The sequence below is a fragment of the Octodon degus genome, unplaced genomic scaffold (assembly GCF_000260255.1).
Source record: "Octodon degus isolate 3935 unplaced genomic scaffold, OctDeg1.0 scaffold00251, whole genome shotgun sequence".
In the NCBI taxonomy this organism is placed as follows: domain Eukaryota; kingdom Metazoa; phylum Chordata; class Mammalia; order Rodentia; family Octodontidae; genus Octodon; species Octodon degus.
The window spans coordinates 784,376-801,745 of NW_004524827.1; the positions used below are offsets into that span (position 1 = coordinate 784,376).

General features: G+C 38.6%; 1 pseudogene; it reads right to left on the reverse strand.

Moving 5' to 3' along the window:
• Positions 1–9,193: 9,193 nt before the first annotated feature.
• LOC101579145 lies at positions 9,194–9,579 on the reverse strand (annotated as a pseudogene).
• Positions 9,580–17,370: the final 7,791 nt, after the last annotated feature.

Consider the following 17,370-nt stretch of genomic DNA (forward strand, 5'->3'; position numbering starts at 1 on the left):
TTCCTTTGTCTCTGGCATGATCCACAGTGAAATTGCCAGAGTTTTGCCTGCTGCTTTCCTCGTGGCCTCTTCTCGGGTAGTGAAATTGTGACATTTGGATTTTTATTTGGGTGGGAGGGCTGGGACAGTTTTTCTTTTAGAAATGTCATTGAAATTTCCCTTTTTAGTTTCCCACCTCCTTCTCAACCCTTGAAGCAAAATGCATTGTAAAATATTGCCAAAATGGAAAGTGTTTTCTAATACTGCAATAAAGGCTGCTTGTTTTTGTGGAAAAAAAAAGGAGTGAACCACCATCCATACAACACAGAGGACACATCTCAAAGAGATACTGAATAAAAAAGCTAGGATGCAGAAGAGTACACACTGTATAATTCCATTTATATAAAGTTCTAGGACAGATGAAACTTTCATGGTGGGAAGAAGAGTAACAGTGGTTGACTCAAGTATAGAGGCCAGAATTGACTGGAGAGTAGGAAGACCTTTCTGTGATGATGATAATGTTCTACATGTATTGACATGCATAACTCAAGCCTCCTACACTTGAGATTTGTTAAGTTCACACATTTTATCTGATAAGAAAAGGAATACAAATTTAACTCTACCGCTGAGGATGTAGCTCAGTGGTAGACTGCCTTAGACTGTGAGACTCTGGGTTCAATCCCAGCACCACAGAAAAGCAAAAAACTATGGCTAAGCTGTATACTGAAGTGTTCAGGTGTGAAAGATACTGACATCTTTAACTTAAATTGTGTTAAATATAAAAATGTATTAAATAGGGTTAATTTATGGATGAGATGGATATATGTAGTTAAAATATTATATATCAGATCCCAGAGATGAGTATATATGGACTATTTACTATAAAATACTTTTTACCTATGTGTTTGAAATTTTCCATAGCAAATGTTAAAAGAGAAGGAAGGAGAAAGTAAGGGATGGAGAGAAAGAAGGAAAGAAAATTATTTAAGTTGGAAACAATTTGGTCTGTGGAAATAGACCTAAAATGGCTAGCAACCTCTTCATGGGACCAAACAGACACACTCTGAGGTGATACATGTAGGCAATATATGGTGGTTTTGGAAGACCACTTTATTATACCACATATTTTAAAATATGTGTATTTGTAATTAGAATTTAAATGTCAACTACAACAATTTTTTTTTCCAGTACTGGGTCCCACGAATGTTAGTCAAGTGCTCTCCCACTCTAGTGAATCTGCAGCTCCAAAGCAAGGATCTTTAAAAAGAAGGAAATCCTCCATCTATAAAAGGAATCCTGGACAACCATATGTTGAGTAAAATAAGCCAGAGCCAGAAAGTCAATACTGAGATATATAATGTAATAAAGTCAAACCCAGTAGAAATGAATAGAAAAGTAGTTTCCAGGAGCTTAAAGTTTAGGGAAATGAGGGGATTTGGGGTCAAATGGTATAAACTCTTAGTTTTTAAATATATGCTGAATGTCAAATATATAGCATGGCGACTATAATGTATGCTTGAAATTTACTAAGATAACAGATCTTAAGTATTCACATTATTAAGAAGTGTAACTGTTTATGTTAATTAGCTTGATTATAATCACTTCAAAATTGCATATATGAAACCAATGTTTTATACATTAAATATATACATTTTTTATTTGTCAATCCTACTTCAAGAAAGCTGGAAGGGGAATAAAGCAAATATACTACTGCTGGCTTATTTGTTATCCTCATGGCAGAACTCAAAGAAGCCTCAGAGTTCATAATTGATCTTTTACATAAAGAAGTATAATGAGTTTAACATAATGGGTTAAATGCTAGGTAAAAGTGTGAACCCAGCTTTTCTTCCCTACTTGTCTCTTTTCCTTACTCCTAGGGCTTTTGAAATACTTCCGCAGAATTAGCTTTAAACTGAAAATGAGCAGAAAGGCTATGTGCAAAACATAAAAATAAATTCTTTAGGTTACTTATGTTCTACCTTTAGTAGAAAATTCTTTCTGAAGAACCTCTTAATATTTCTAAAGCCTCAATTTTAGAAAATGTGTTTTCTAAATTTGTTTTTTGGTAACTTACAGTTTTACTCCTCTGCTTCTAAGGCAGTTATTGAAATGTATGACAGAGTCATGCAATGCAGTCCTCTTTCCTAACTGACTTGTTTGCTTTCTCTCAATTTTAGAGGTCCTGCTTTCCATGTCCTACACATTGGCTACATGACCACCAATGTTCATACCCCCATTTGGTTAAAAATGAGAAAATACAAATGCAAATCCTACGTGTAAGAGGCACAGTATTATAATCCCAGCTACTTGGAAGGCTGAGGGACAAGGACTGCAAATTCGGGGCCACCCCGTGTAACTTTCTGGTTGGAAGTGTAGCTCAGTAATAGAGTACTTACATAGTGTGTGCAAGGTCCTGGTTTCCATCCCCAGGACAGCAACAGTAGCAGCAACAGCTTGTCCAATAAGCAAGTAACTAAGGACAAAAGGTGATTTTCTTATGCTAAGGATTGAACCATAGGTGCTCTATCACTGAGCTACATCCCAGATTTTTTTTAAAACAGGATCTTCCTAAATTGTCCGAGCAAGACTCAGACTTGCAAACTTCCTACTGTACCTTCCCAAGTGCTGGAATTACAGGCTAAAAGATGATTAAGAAAGTCAGGAGTGAAGTCCCACATACCTGCTGGAAGTGTGCAATGAATTTGCTTCCAAACTTTCTAAAAGATGAATACCAAGAGTAGAAGTGATTATAAAACTTCAAATGTCTGTAGGCATATAAAACTCAAGAAGTTTTTCAAATTAAACCATCCTCTGGGCCCAGGGAGATAGCTCAGTAGAATTAAGCATTTGCCTGGCAAGCGCAGGGTCCTGAGTTCAATCCTCGGTACCGCAAAAACAAACCAAAACAAAACCCCCAAAAAACAAAAAAAACAACCTCTTACAAATTGTCATAAAAAGGATCCTGACAATGGAAGAAGGTGACTGTAAACAGCACCTCATATTTCTAATATATTTCTTAGTGATATCACTTGTGTAGACTATTATTAGTGTAATGCCAAAATGTAAGTCATTAAAAGTAACTACATAATAGTATTAAAACAGCCAGAAAGGGGAAACAATTTAGATGTCCATAAAATGTTGAATAAATTAATGTTAGTGGTGTATCCATGCAGCAGGCTACTATTCATTTGATTTCATGCCACAAAATGCATGGGCCTTAAAAATATTGTTTGGTGAAAGAATACAGTCACAAAATGGTGATGTGTATGTGATCTCACTTACATGAAGCACCCATCACAAATAAATCTATGTAGGAAAGAAAGATTTTCTGTGTGTGAGGTTGGTGATGAGGGGAAACGGGATATAAGTGCTAATGGATGTGGACTTCTGAAATAAGGGGGTGGTAGAAAATGTTTCAAGGAACAACTGGGTGATAACTGTGCAATTCTGCAAATATATTAAAAACCATTGAATTCTACATATTAAATAGGTGAGTTTCATTTTATGTTGATTATCTTGATTATAAAAAGGCAATTTCCCACAGAGTAGGAGAAAACATCTCCAAAAAGCATTTCTGAGAAAGGATGGTTACCCAAGGTGCTCAAAGGATGTTTAAAACTCAATAATAAAACAACCTTATTTATTTATTTATTTATTTATTTATTTATTTATTTATTTATTTATGTGCCGAATGACCTCAGGGCAGGTTTGACTGGCTTGAGTTGTGGGGATTGAACCACAGAAACCTAAGCCTGACTGCTTTGTTGAAGCAGCCACTTGAAGAACTGAGCTAAGGGGCCGGCCCCCTTAAATTATTTTTGATACAGAGTCTTATTACATAGGTCAGACTGGTCTTGAGCTCATTATATAGTCTAGGTTGGCCTCAAAGTCACAGTGATCTTCCTGCCTCATCTTCCCAAGTGCTGGGACTATAGACATGTGCCGTGATGCCCAGCTCAACAACCCAATGTTAAAAATAGCCAAAGACCTTAACAGATTTATCATTAAAACATATATTATGAAGATGGCAAATAAACACATGAAAAAATGTTCCATACCATATGTCATCAGATAAAGGATAATTAAAACTCTCGTGTTATACCATTAAATATCTAGTAGAATAACTGACACCCAAGACACTACTACCACCAAATACTGGTAAAAATGTAGCAAAGAAGTCATTAATTGCTCATGGAAATGCAGAACAATACGGCTACTTTGGTATTCTTGTGTTACTATATGGTCTAGCAATTCTGCTCCTTGTTAATTGCCTAAAGGAGGTGACAACTTATGTCCACATAAAAACATCAACTTGTATGTTTATAGCAGTGTCATTAATAATTGCCAAAAATGTGGGAGCAATTAAGGAGTTCTGTGGATGAATGGATGAAGTGGGATGTGGATGAATGGATGAAGTGGGATGCATCCAGACGATAGAATATTATTTAGTACTCGTAAAAAGACACAGAAGAAACTTAAATGCATATTATTAAGTGAATGAAGACAATCTGAAAGGCTAATTGATTCCAACTATATGACATTCTAAAAAATATAACTAGTGGGGACAAAAGTAGTAAGGATAGTAAAAAAAGATCAGTACTTTTCATGGGTTTGGGAGTAGCAGAGAGATAATTAGAGTACAAGATTTTCAGAGCTGTGAAATTACTCTATCATACTAGAGTACTATATACATTTCTTTATACATTTACTCAAACTCATAGAATGTGAAACATTACAAGTGAACCCTCATGTACTCTATGGATTTTGGATGGTAATGGTGTATCAGGGTAGGTTCACAATTGTAGCAAATGCACCACTCTGCTGAGGAATGTTGACATGTGGGAGCCTGAATGTTTAGGGACACTGGTATATGGGACATCTCTGAATTTTTCTATAGTAAAATTTTCAATTTTACTATGACTAAAACTTCCCTGAAAAATATAAAGTCCTTAAAAAAAGCAGTTCCTTGGGGGAGGACAAATCAATTTAGTGAAGAGATGTATTCTTGATAGCCTTTAATTCAGGTATAAATTTTAGGCTAGAGAAATGAACAGACTTATTTATCTTTTATCCATATTATTTCTCACAGCTGAGGTTTTCATAAATACTGAGAAACTGAGTTTGGGGGTATGTTCTTTGACAGGGCCTGAAAACACAAATACTCTGTTTGCCAAAGTACAGAGCCATGTGTTTTAAAAGTCAACCCAGCTGAAAGATGAGCCAAACAAGAACTCATCCTCAAGTAGGAAGTCATTCTCCTGTGTGGAAGAAAGTCATTCTTTTAAAAACTCACTCATTGTCAGGGCCAGTGTAACTTTGTGGGTGTTTTTATTTTGTCAGATTGTCTCAGGGTCATTAAGGATTTGTTAATGAAAACAACCAAAACAAGAAATATGTACAATTCTGGAATAATTCATATACTGTGTTGTGAATGTATTTGGTGTGATAAAAATATGGTGGATGTTTAAATTTTTTAAAGTATTATAAAGACTTGTTGTTGTTAATCCTCATATACTTCACCTCACTTTGAGCACACTATCTGGTGTTCTTGACATTTTCGAAAGCAATTTTTGGAATCCACTTTTGTGAACATCAATATTTATACTATTGTGGGTGCCTCAGTATCATGTACTGATTCAAAATGCTTACCTTTTGTATCCATTTTTACTTTGGGAATGAGCTAGAAGCTGCATGACACCAAATCTGTTGTATAAGATGGATGACGACATACTATAATGCTTTTATGAGCCTGCCTTTGCATTGGATGGCACTCAGCAGCAGCATTCACCCTTTTTGAACAGAGGCCTTATTAAAGACAACCACAAAGAGAAGTTCTACAACTGCTTTTGCAAGGCACAACAATAATGGGAAAAGTGTCTTTGAAGGTAGTACTTTGAGAGGAATCATGGCAATGAGTCTTTTACTGTAGTCAATTTTTAAAATTTAATCATTTACCATGTATTGTGATCACATCTTAGAAAGCTTGGGAAGCAAGTTGTATAATTTAACACAGATATGAGCTAACCCCCCAAAATCTAAACTACAGAGCATCACTACAGCAATTTTAGGGTGGAAACAAATTTGAAGCAGTAACCAAATTTGAGTCATGCAAAAGGTCAGGAAAAATTTAGCTTTGATCGATGATAACTTCCTCCTGAGCCAGCCACCAAACAGAGACTAGTTGAAAAAGATGTGTTTATGCTTACATGACAGAATGATTGTTAGTGTGGAACTTCACTGATACTGGCAAAAGTCTCCCCAGAATAGCGACTTTGAATTTTTAAATGTTGTTTTGAAGCCTCTTTTTCTAGGTGTCATCTCAGGTTAACTGGCAATAAAACCTGTGCATGAGGATAGAAAAACTACCTTCTTACTTCAAAGTGAATCTAAGCTTTGAAGATACTATTGACATTGAAGAGGAGCCAGAACACCTGTGTGGTGGATGAATCAGAAAGTTTATAGCAGGTTAAATGCAGTACTCCTGTAAGTCTGCTGTTCTTGTTCAATAGATGACTGGACATGACTAAAAGTACATTGAGGCAAAATACTCAATAGTCAAGTTAAAGTCAGTATTTTCCAGAAACCAAGTCAAATACAAAATAATGCTTTCACAGAAAATTTTCTTGCCAAGAGTAGTGGCACACATCTGTCATTTCTGCACTCTGGAGGCTGAGGCAGGAGGATTGCTGTGAGTTCAAGGCCAGCACATGCTACACAGTGAGACTCTGTCTTAAAAAATTATTTTTCAAATTTCTGAAATATAAGAATAAGTCAGATTGTATTTTTTAATATATAAAATAATATATAATTAAATGTAAATCAATTTTATTGACATACTTAAATAAATGATAATAAAAATTGTAAAAACCCAAGCAGGTTTGGACCCCTATATAAACAGATGTACTCGAGATTTACTGCTGAATAGCTAGTCAGTACAGACACAATGCACAAACATGTAATCTCGCACTCAGGAGACTGAGGCAGGAGGATCTCCTCAAGTACAAGGCCAACCTGGGCTACATAATGAGAACCTATTTCAAACAAGCAAATGACATGTGCACTTGATAATGAATGGGCATGATTGTCTACTGTGAATCTTTATAATTCAATATGATGTATATGTAATGGATGTGCTTCATGCACTTGTGTGAAATAAGCTCTTTCTGAATTTTGGTGCAAGCAATTTTTTGTTCCTTTTGTATGGACCATCATTCTTTTTATCAATGTCTTCTTTAGAAGCAGTTATAAATTCTTTTACGGCAGTGTCTTTTTCATATTGGGTTTCCTCCCTATGTTTCTGTAGTTGCTTCTTTACTTCAGACTCTATGAGTTCTGAGAATTCTTTTTTTATTTCAGAAAAGAATTGCGCTCTGAGATCCTCTATAACTTTCTGCTGTTGCTTATTTACTATAGACGCTATTAATTCATGCATTTGAGCCGAGCTAGTGTCCTCTGCACTTGTTCTGGGTGGGCACTAGGTTTCCTCCATATGTTTCTGCATTTGATTCTTTACTGCAGATGTTATTAATTCATGGATTTCTTTTTTTATTTCCAATCTGAGTTCCTCTATACCTTTCTGTTTCTTTATTTCAGAAGGTGCTGATTCATTGCTTTCAGCTTTGTGATTCCCAATTTGTTCTGTGTTAGTGTCCTCTGCACTTGTTACAGGTGGGCTTGGGGTCTGAGGTTGCATTTTGTTCCTTCTCGTCATTTTGCATAGCACTGTCTTCTGACCTTTGTTGTAGATCTTCATTGTAGTTATAACCTTCGCACGTACTGAAGTTCAGGTGCAGATCTGCAAAGTTTGGATTTATCCAGCTGTGCCTGGCTTGAGTCTGGCTGCTGTGCTCAACTCCTTCCTCCTGTTGCACTTGGGGGTGAACCTGTTGTGCCCCTCTGGCAAAATTTTCTGCTCCTGGACTAGCTGGGTGGTTCTATCCTCTACCCTCTCTGCAGGGATTGCAGCTGCAGGGTTTCACCCCAGGCCGGTATGCCAGGCCTGAGCTGAGCCTGGAGGGGACAAGGTGGAGTAGTGGGGAGAGGTTGCTCTCCCACATACTCACCGGGACTGGGCTAGGACTGAGTCTGGGGGTTCCCGGAATGCGGCAGAAATTCCTACTCGGCAGGCGGGGTGGGGGAGGTGCTGCGGAGTGGTAGGGGGCGTCCCAAGGGAGTGAAAGAGAGTCTCACCCACACTGCACCTGGGCTGGGACCAGTAGTAGGTCCCGCTGGCACAGGGTAGCAGGAAGCTCTCCCACACACTCACCGGACCTGGGCTAGCACTGGGTCTGGGGGTTCCCAGAACGTGGCAGAAATTCTTACTCGGCAGGTGGTGTGGGGGAGGTGCTGCGAAGTGGTAGGGGGTGTCCCAAGGTGGTGGAAGAGGGTCTCACCCACGCTGCACCTGGGCTGGGACCAGTAGTAGGTCCCACTGGTGCAGCGTAGCAGGAAGCTCTCGCACACACTCACTGGGCCTGGGCTAGGACTCTGAACCATCATTCTTAACTCTCATCATTTTTGTTGTCACATCTAACTTATAAATCTTAAATTAACACTTGATTGAATAGAAACTTTGGAGTAAGGTTTTAACTTGGTTGAAGAATTTATGGGATAAGATCACTGGCAGCTGTGTCACCAGTGCGCCACGAGCAGGCTACATGAACAAGAAGTGGTCATTGAAGGAGGACTCCATTGTTGGACATGAGAGGTTAGAGCAAATGGCTCTACAGGAAATGGAATTGCAAGAAACTCAGGCTGAAATTTGGGGTTTGGAGAGTTATGAGGTTCCAGAAGATGACATGACTGTATTTAAATAAATTGGTCTGGGGAGATACCTCCGGGGTCTAAGCACCTGCCTGGGAACTGCAAGGACCAGAGTTCAATCCCCAGAACCACATGCTGTGCCAACCCCGGAATCCCAGACATGCTGTACCGGCCCTGAAACCAGGCATGGGGGTGTACTCCTGTAATCCCTGTGCTGGGGAGATTGAGACAGGAGGATCACTATGAGTCTAAACTGCATAGTAAGACCATGTACCAAATTAAAAATAAATATTTTCGTACAGGTACATATGTAGATTTTACACATGAATAGGTATAGATGGTTGTACATAAAGTACATTGTTGTACATGAAAAAATAAGACATCCCCTGAAAATAGGCCCTCCTGTATCTTTTTTTTTTTTTTGAAAGCCAAGCCAAATCTTTTATAGGGGCAATGGGCCTCAGGGTGGGCCAGGGGCCATCACTGTACAGCTTGTTCATTGGCGCTGCCACCAGAGTCCTGAGGCTTCATCACATCTGGAAGCTCCAGAGGGCTAGAGAAGAGTTCAATGCACAGGGCCTCAAAGGTGTCATCTGCACGGAACGCCAGCCCCACTGTGGCTGGGGCCTGTGGCCTTGCTGTCTGGCTGGTAAAGCCACACTCTCCCAGTGTTTTGCCATCATCTAGAAGCTGGTCATCCTTGTACAGCCTCTGCTCGTTGGGCGGCCGCTTGAGGATGCCCTCAACGATTCGCTTCAGCTCGAACACTGTGCTTGACTCCTTGGCGTCCGTGAGGATGGTGGTCTTGTGGTGCTGGATCATGAGGAACACGTCCATCTCAGCGGCTGCCTCTCGCTTGAAGCGCCGTGCTCCCCTTCTGTATCTGTACTTCTCCCCACAGCAGCCCGGGACACACGCAGGTGTGGCAGGCAGCCAGGCTTTGCCCAGAAGCCCCTCCTCTTCGACAGTGTTCAGAAAGTCTGTGGTACATCCAGGTGATGACGTCCGCTCTGGCGGACTCAGAAAAAGGAAGACCAGCCCAAGATTGTATTGAAAATTACGTATTTTTTCCTTGAAGATGAGGCTTTTAGACTTAACATTTTATTAATATTATTTAAGTTGAAAATAAATTATATTTATAAGATTTAATGTGATATTTTGCTACTTACATACCACATGGAATGATTAAATAAAGATAATTGTAATATAGAAACACTAATTTCTTAAAACTCAAGTTTGGGCACTGCTAGAAAATGCTTTCTTAATATTTTCGGAAGCAATTTTAAGTCTGTTGTCATTTGCTTTTCTATTGCTGATATTTTGTGTTCTTGCTGGTTGTTTTTACTTTATTTTTATTTGTCCATGTTTTCAGTACATAGTATTTACATCCTTGTGTGGAGGTGGTACTCCAATATAGCACATCTTCCTTCCTTTTTCATCCCCTTTCCTTCCCCTCTCTCCATCTCTAATCCCTTTCCTATTTAAAAAAAGATCTATCCCCTACTTTCTATTATCTTTTTTTTAAATTTAATTTAGTTTTATTTTGAAGAGTAAAAACAAAACCAAGAACAAAAATCAGAAACAAAGACAGAAGCAGGGTAACATACAATACATATGTTACAGATTTTCAAAACAAGAATAGCTGATTAATAATGGTTGATATATATTTTTGTCATCAAATCTGTTGCTCAGATTAACAGATATAGTTGTGCAAGATTGGACATATGACTGAACATTACTGTTTGATTTCAAGAAATCTCAAATTTTTGTTATTGTCTCTTTTTCCTAACTACTACCAAACTTTCATAAAAAAGTATGACAGAAATCAAAATAAAAAGTTCTCTCTGAAATATAAAATGACAAACGGAAGGTGCAAAATGCGTTCTCAGGCTCCAGGCCCACCCAGAATAAATGCATGAGACAGTAGCATAGAAGAAATTTGAAGTCACACACCTAAAATCTCTGAAATAATAGCATCTGAGGTAAAGATACAACTGCAGAAAGGATATAGAGGAAATCAGATCAGAAATAATCTCCTAAGAGACTGGGCATGATGGCGCATGACTATAATCCCAGCTCTTCGGATGCTGTAAACAGGAGAATTGCTACAGAGTCCAATCTAGTAGTGAGACCCTGAACACCCTGTAGATCCTTCCTTAAAACACAGAAAAAAAATAATCTCCCAAGTAGAAAAATAAATAACTATAATGAAAGAATTACTAAGCATTTCAAAAGAAGACAATTGATAAAATAATAGAGACTAGAAAGATGATGGAAACCTTGAATTAGAAGGGGCTGGGGAGATGGCTCAGGGGAATAAGCACTTCCCTGGCAAGCTCAAGGGCCTGAGTTCAATACCTGGTTCCGCAAGAAAAACAAAATGAAACAAACCCCTTGAATTATCAATATAATCTATCTTTTATCATGTTCTTTATATTTTGGGTTTCTCATATAAGAGAAACCATGGATGTTTAATCTTTGTCTAATTTATTTCATTTTAATATTATGGTTTCAAGGTGCATACCTTTTCCTACAAATGACTCGAGTATATCTTTATGGCACAGTAGTTGATTTTTTTATTTTAAATGGTATTTGTTTATTTCTTAGTTAATATACAGTAAACTTGGACATTTTTCATGTACAGTTCTCTAAAAGAATTGTAAACAAATTTATGGTGTCATTTTACTGAACCCTTCTCTCTCTGCCATCTGCCTGGTACTTGAAGTTCTCTAAAAATTTCATATTCACATCTGGCCAGAAAATAGGGAGTTTGGTTATCGAATCCTGCTATGTACTTTTTTTGACAGAACTCATGTATGATGGGATAGGGAGGTTAAAAAAAAGCCAGTGAAGGTTCGGTCACCCTCTTGGTACCATGTGCCTTTTGTTAAGATGAAGGATCTCATTCAGTTTTAGACCATTCTGGGCCCCTGCTACTCCTGATGCCTCTATGTGGTTGCTTATAGAAGCCAGTTTCGTGGTTCTTTGAATTCTCATCTTGTTTTCCAAGGTGTCTGCTACTATATACTTTACAGAGTCCTTGCATAACTAGCGCAATGTTCGATCGGTATCTTACAACTGCCTTCAGTGAGAGAGACACAGGGTGGAGTGTGGTGTTACAGTGGAACTGGAACAGAACCTAACCCTTGCCGTTTTATATATTTGTTTCAGAAAAAAAAAATCTTTAAACTTAGATATACAAATGTAACAATGGAGCAATTTATTGAAGTCTTTTCCCAAAATTTAGTAGAATTTTATTTATTACTTTTTTTTAGAATTTTAACAGTAGGAATTTCTGCTGCATTCCGGGAAAGTAGGAATTTCTGCCGCATTTAGGGAACCCCCAGATCCAGTACTAGCCCAGGCCCAGTAAGCATGTGGGAGAGCTTCCAGCTACCCTGTGCCGGCGGGACCTACTGGTCTCAGCCCAGGTGCAGCTTGGGTGAGACCCTCTTCTACCTCATTGGGATGCCCCCCACTACTCCGCAGCACCTCCCCCACCCAGCCCACCCAGTAGGAATTTCTGCTGCGTTCCCGGAACCCCCAGACCCAGTCCTAGCCCAGGCCCGGTGAGTGTGTGGAAGAGCTTCCGGCTACCCTGTGCCGGTGGGACCTACTGGTCCCAGCCCAGGCGCAGCATGGGTGAGACCCTCTTTCACCCCCTTGGGATGCCCCCCACCTCTCCATAGTACCCCCCAACCCTGGCCACCAAGGAGGAATTTCTGCCGCATTCTGGGAATCCCCAGGTCCAGTTCTAGCCCAAGCCTGGTGAGTTTGTGGGAGAGCTGCCTCTCCCCACTACTCCACCTTGTCCCCTCCAGACTCAGCTCAGGCCTGGCATACCGGCCTGGGGTGAAACTCTGCAGCTGTAATCTCTGCAGAGAGTGTAGGGGACAGAACCACCCAGCTAGTCCAGGAGCAGAATATCTTGCCCGAGGGGCACAACAGGTTCACCCCTGCAACAGGAAGGAGCTGAGCACAGCAGCCAGACCTAAGCCAGGCACAGCTGGATAAATCCAAACTTTGTAGTTCTGCACCTGAACTTCAGTACCTGCTAAAGTTACAACTACAACAAAGATCTACAACAAAGGTCAGAAGACAGTGCTACACAAAATGCCAATGAGAAGGAGCAAAATGCAATCTCAGACCCCAAGCCCACCCATAACAAGTGCAGAGGACACTAACACAGAACAAATTGGGAATCACACAGCTGAAAGCAATGAATCAACAGCTTCTGAAATAAAGAAACAGCTGCAGAAAGGTATAGAGGAACTCAGATTGGAAATGAAAAAAGAAATCCCTGAATTAATAACATCTGCAGTAAAGAATCAAATGCAGAAACATATGGAGGAAACCCAGTGCCCACCCAGAACAAGCACGGGGAACACTAGCTTGGCTCAAATGCATGAATTAATAGCGTTGATAGTAAATAAGCAACAGCAGAAAGTCATAGAGGAACTCAGAGCAGAATTCTTTTCTACTAGCTCAGCTCAAATGTACAAATTAATAGCGCTGATAGTAAATCAGCAACAGCAGAAAGTTATAGATGAACTCAGAGTGGAACGTTCTGAAATAAGAAAATAATTCTTGGAACTCATAGCATCTGAGGTAAAGAATCAACTACAGAAACATAGGGAGGAAACCAAATCTGAAAAAAACACTGCAGTAAAAGAATTTATAACTGCTTCTAGCGAAGACATTGGTAGAATTTTAAGATATGAAAATCATCCATGAATTTACTCTTGCATCTCAGAGTTTTTATTGTTTTTATATATCCAGTCATAATCTAAGAGTGTATTTGCCTAATTGGCATATGCTTTCCCATACCAACTGATCCTTTGTTAACTACAGTTATGGGAAGGAGCTTGTTGAGCTTAGTCTAAAATTCCAACTTGCAGAATTGTTAGGCAAATAAATGCTGGTTCATTTAAACCACTAAGTTTTTAACATAGCAGTAGCTAATTATTTATATAAGCAGGTAAAGCAAAGAGAACCCACTATGCTGTCCAATTTTTTTTCATTGCAATGGATATTTTATTAATTTTATTAAGAAGCATAGCAATGAGACAGTTTCAAAACAATATTCAGTTCATGCCATATTTTATTTTAAAGATTAAAAACAGGCAAAGGCAAAAACAGAAACAAAGCAACATGCTACAATACAAATGGTACAGAATTTCAAAACGAATAAAGAAGTAACAGTGGTTACTATATTACATAATGCTATCATCAAATTTGTTGTTCAGATTACCAGATATATATTTCTGGTTGTTGCTACATGTGCAGGTGTGCATATATAATGGTATCACTAATAATTTTATACATTGTAACATATGTCATAAAACATGTTTTCCAGTACCTTTGGAAGTTAATCTAAAAGGACATTTGTATTTGGGACCCATAAGTTTGGTAAATCTCAAAAATCCTTCCATTTCAACTACTTAAAATGGGTGGTAGTCTGAAAATATCATTTTAACAGATTTTGTTTGGATTTTTAGACTCCATATGCTTCAAACAATAAGGAAATTGTTTAAAAGAATCCTGTGAAGTCTGTTGTTTTTAAGGTTGCTTAACAATCAAATAAACTTTGGCTTCCACATTTGTCTCAAGTGTCTTTTTTATAGTCACTGTATTCAATGTTTCTAAGTTTGGAATGTGTGTCATTCACTTTTCCCATCAATGGGACACAATACCTGACACCCACAAATTAAATAGGAGGGCTTTTTTGATTCATAATTTCAGAGATTCTAGTTCATGGTACACTGGATTCAAGGCAGAAATGGCATGGAGAAAGGGCATGGCAGAAGAAAACTTCTCACCTCATGGCCAACAGGAAGTAGAGAAGGAAGGAGGTAGGAACAATACACCCTTCCAAGTTCTGGACCCAGTGACCTGCCTCTTCCAACCAGGTTCCACCTCTGAATGCACAAGACTTTGAAATGACATTTAAGATCTAAACCATAACATTCCACCCCTCGATTCCAGAAGGTGCATGTCCATTTCATTATACAAAATGCATTTAGTTTGTCTCTATAAGTTACTAAATCTTAACAGTTCTAGCACTGTTGAAATGTGTCAACTAAATTTTCCTGAGACTCAGGACTAACTCTGAACTGTGAGCTTCTACAAAAATCAGAAAGATAAATACTTCCAACATACAATGGCACAGGTTAACCATTTCTATACCAAAAGGGAAAGATGGGAGATAGAAAGGAATTGGGCTAAAGTAAGACTAAAACTCAGTAAGCCATGTTGTGGTAAGATGTGAACTCTGAAGGATTTTGGAAGCTCCTTTCTTACAGCCTTGTTGATTACAGCCACATGGACTCTCTTGGGCTGACTCTGCTTACTGCCTGTGGGGTTCCTCAGCAGATATTCCATGTTTTCAGAATCTACTTCTTTGAGTCACCTGCACTTTTGGTTTCATTTCCACAGCTTGATGCATTGCCCTCTTAGGGACTCCTTGCCTGGTCTCCCAGGCTTTCTTTTGAAATCCAATGAAGGCCTGAGTAATTCCATAACTCTTGCACTTTGCATACATGAAATACCAACACAGTGTGGATGATTCCAAGATCTACCACCAGCATAAACAGCAGCCAAACCCTCTTGAATCATGACTGCAGTGATGTCTGATGTCTTTCTCAAGACACATCTCCTAACCATCCTAAACTTCTAAAAACCCATTCCAAAGGCTTTTAAACATATGGGCAGGTACAGTCACTGATCTTGTACTAATTTCCTATATTAGTTACTTTCCTGTTGCTGAGACAAAATACCTAATACTTGCAACCTAGAGGAGGAGAGGTGAATTTTGACTCTTGGTTTAGTTCATAGTCAGTTCCAAGGCAGAAACGGCATGATGTAAGAACATGGTAGAGAAAAATTGCTCATCTTATGGCAACCAGGAAGTAAAGAAAGAGGTGAGGAACCAAGAACAAGAATATAACTTTTCATGTCACACTACAAGTGACCCACCTATTCTGACCCTGTCCTACTCTCAAACACATGAGAATTTTGGGGTAATATTTTAGATCTAAACCATAACAGATGAAACATTATTATTCTTTATTGTGCTTCATAAATTAAAAGGATTTTCAAGTAAGACTTGTGGTCTTATAACATTTTTTAAAGATTAGGTTGTTTTTAATTAATATTAATATACATGTCAATTCGACAAAGATAACAAGCATGATATCCAGTGCTCATTGTGTTGGCACATGCCTGTAATTGCAGCTAATTGGGAGACTGAGGCAGGAGAATACCAAATTCTAGGTCAGCCTGGGCAACTAAAAAAGACACTGTTCCTTGTCTCAAACTCACAGTGATCCTCCTGGCTCAACCTCCTGAGTGTTGGGGCATTACAGGCTTGTGCCACCATGCCCAGTTCTGGAGTAGCACCTCACTCTTGGGGTTCTGGGAACAGCAAAGCCTGGGGTTCTGGGGCCAGAATATGGAGCTAGGGATCAAACTTGGGACCTTGTGTTTGCTGGATAGGTGCTTATGCCTCTGAAATATCTCCCTGACCCCTACTACTTTTTAAAATTTATTTATTTATTTAATACAAGGTCTCACTATGCAGTTAAGACTTGTAGTGATACTCCTGTCTCAGCCTCTCTAGCACTGGGATTACAGGTGCGTGTCACCAGCATATAACATAGCAAAATATAATTTCAGAATAACATTCTTCACTCAAACTTAAAAACAAAAACTCCAGAAATATAGTGAGGTTAAGCTTAACAGCCTAGGTTGAATGGTAATAACTATAAACTTCTCTTCTGGAGGGTTAACAACCTAAGTGTGCAGACCAAATTAGAGAAAAAGGAGGGCCGCAAGAAAAGCCAACATTTTGGCCCAAGCCGTCCAAGGTCAATGAAGACTCAGGACATATGAGAACTTGTACTGTAATGTCACATAACTCAGTAGTGTCTGAAATTTTCTGATCAAGGAGATTATGGGACCAAAGAGGAAAGTGATCGATGATGTAGAGTGTGTGTAAGGAGAGTCACATGGAGAGAAAACATTCTATCTTACCATTTTCTGATGTCCTCTTTGATCCCCTGTTTCAAATTACTGTAACTTTCAATGTAGAAACATTTTACTTCCTCAACATTTCATTTGTTTCAATCCCTTTGTAAAAGGTGTTGCTACCTTAATTTCTCTCAGTGAGTTTGTTATTTGTGTGCAGGAATGCTATTGATTTTTTAGTGTTAAATTTGTATACAGCTAACCTACTGAAGTTGAATATTAAATTGAGAAGTCATCTGCTGAAGTGTTTAGGGTCTTCTATGTAAACTATTCATGTTACCTGAAAAAAATTAAAATATTTCATTTTCTGTCATTATTTCTTTCATTTTTTTCTTTTGCTTGATTACTCTGCCTAATGTTTCCACAAGTGTGTTCAATAAAAATGGTGACAGTGGACAACCTTCTCTTATTTCTGATTTTAGAGTTAAAGATTTCAGTTTTTGACTATTTAGTATTGTATACTTTTCTTTCTTTCTTTTGTTCATTCGTTTGTTCATTCATTCATTCTTTTTGGTTGATTTCTTTATCTTTTTCTTTTAGTTTTTTTCCCATAATTTTATTGATAAACAAATAGCAATGAGACAGTTTCCAACCAAATTGGTA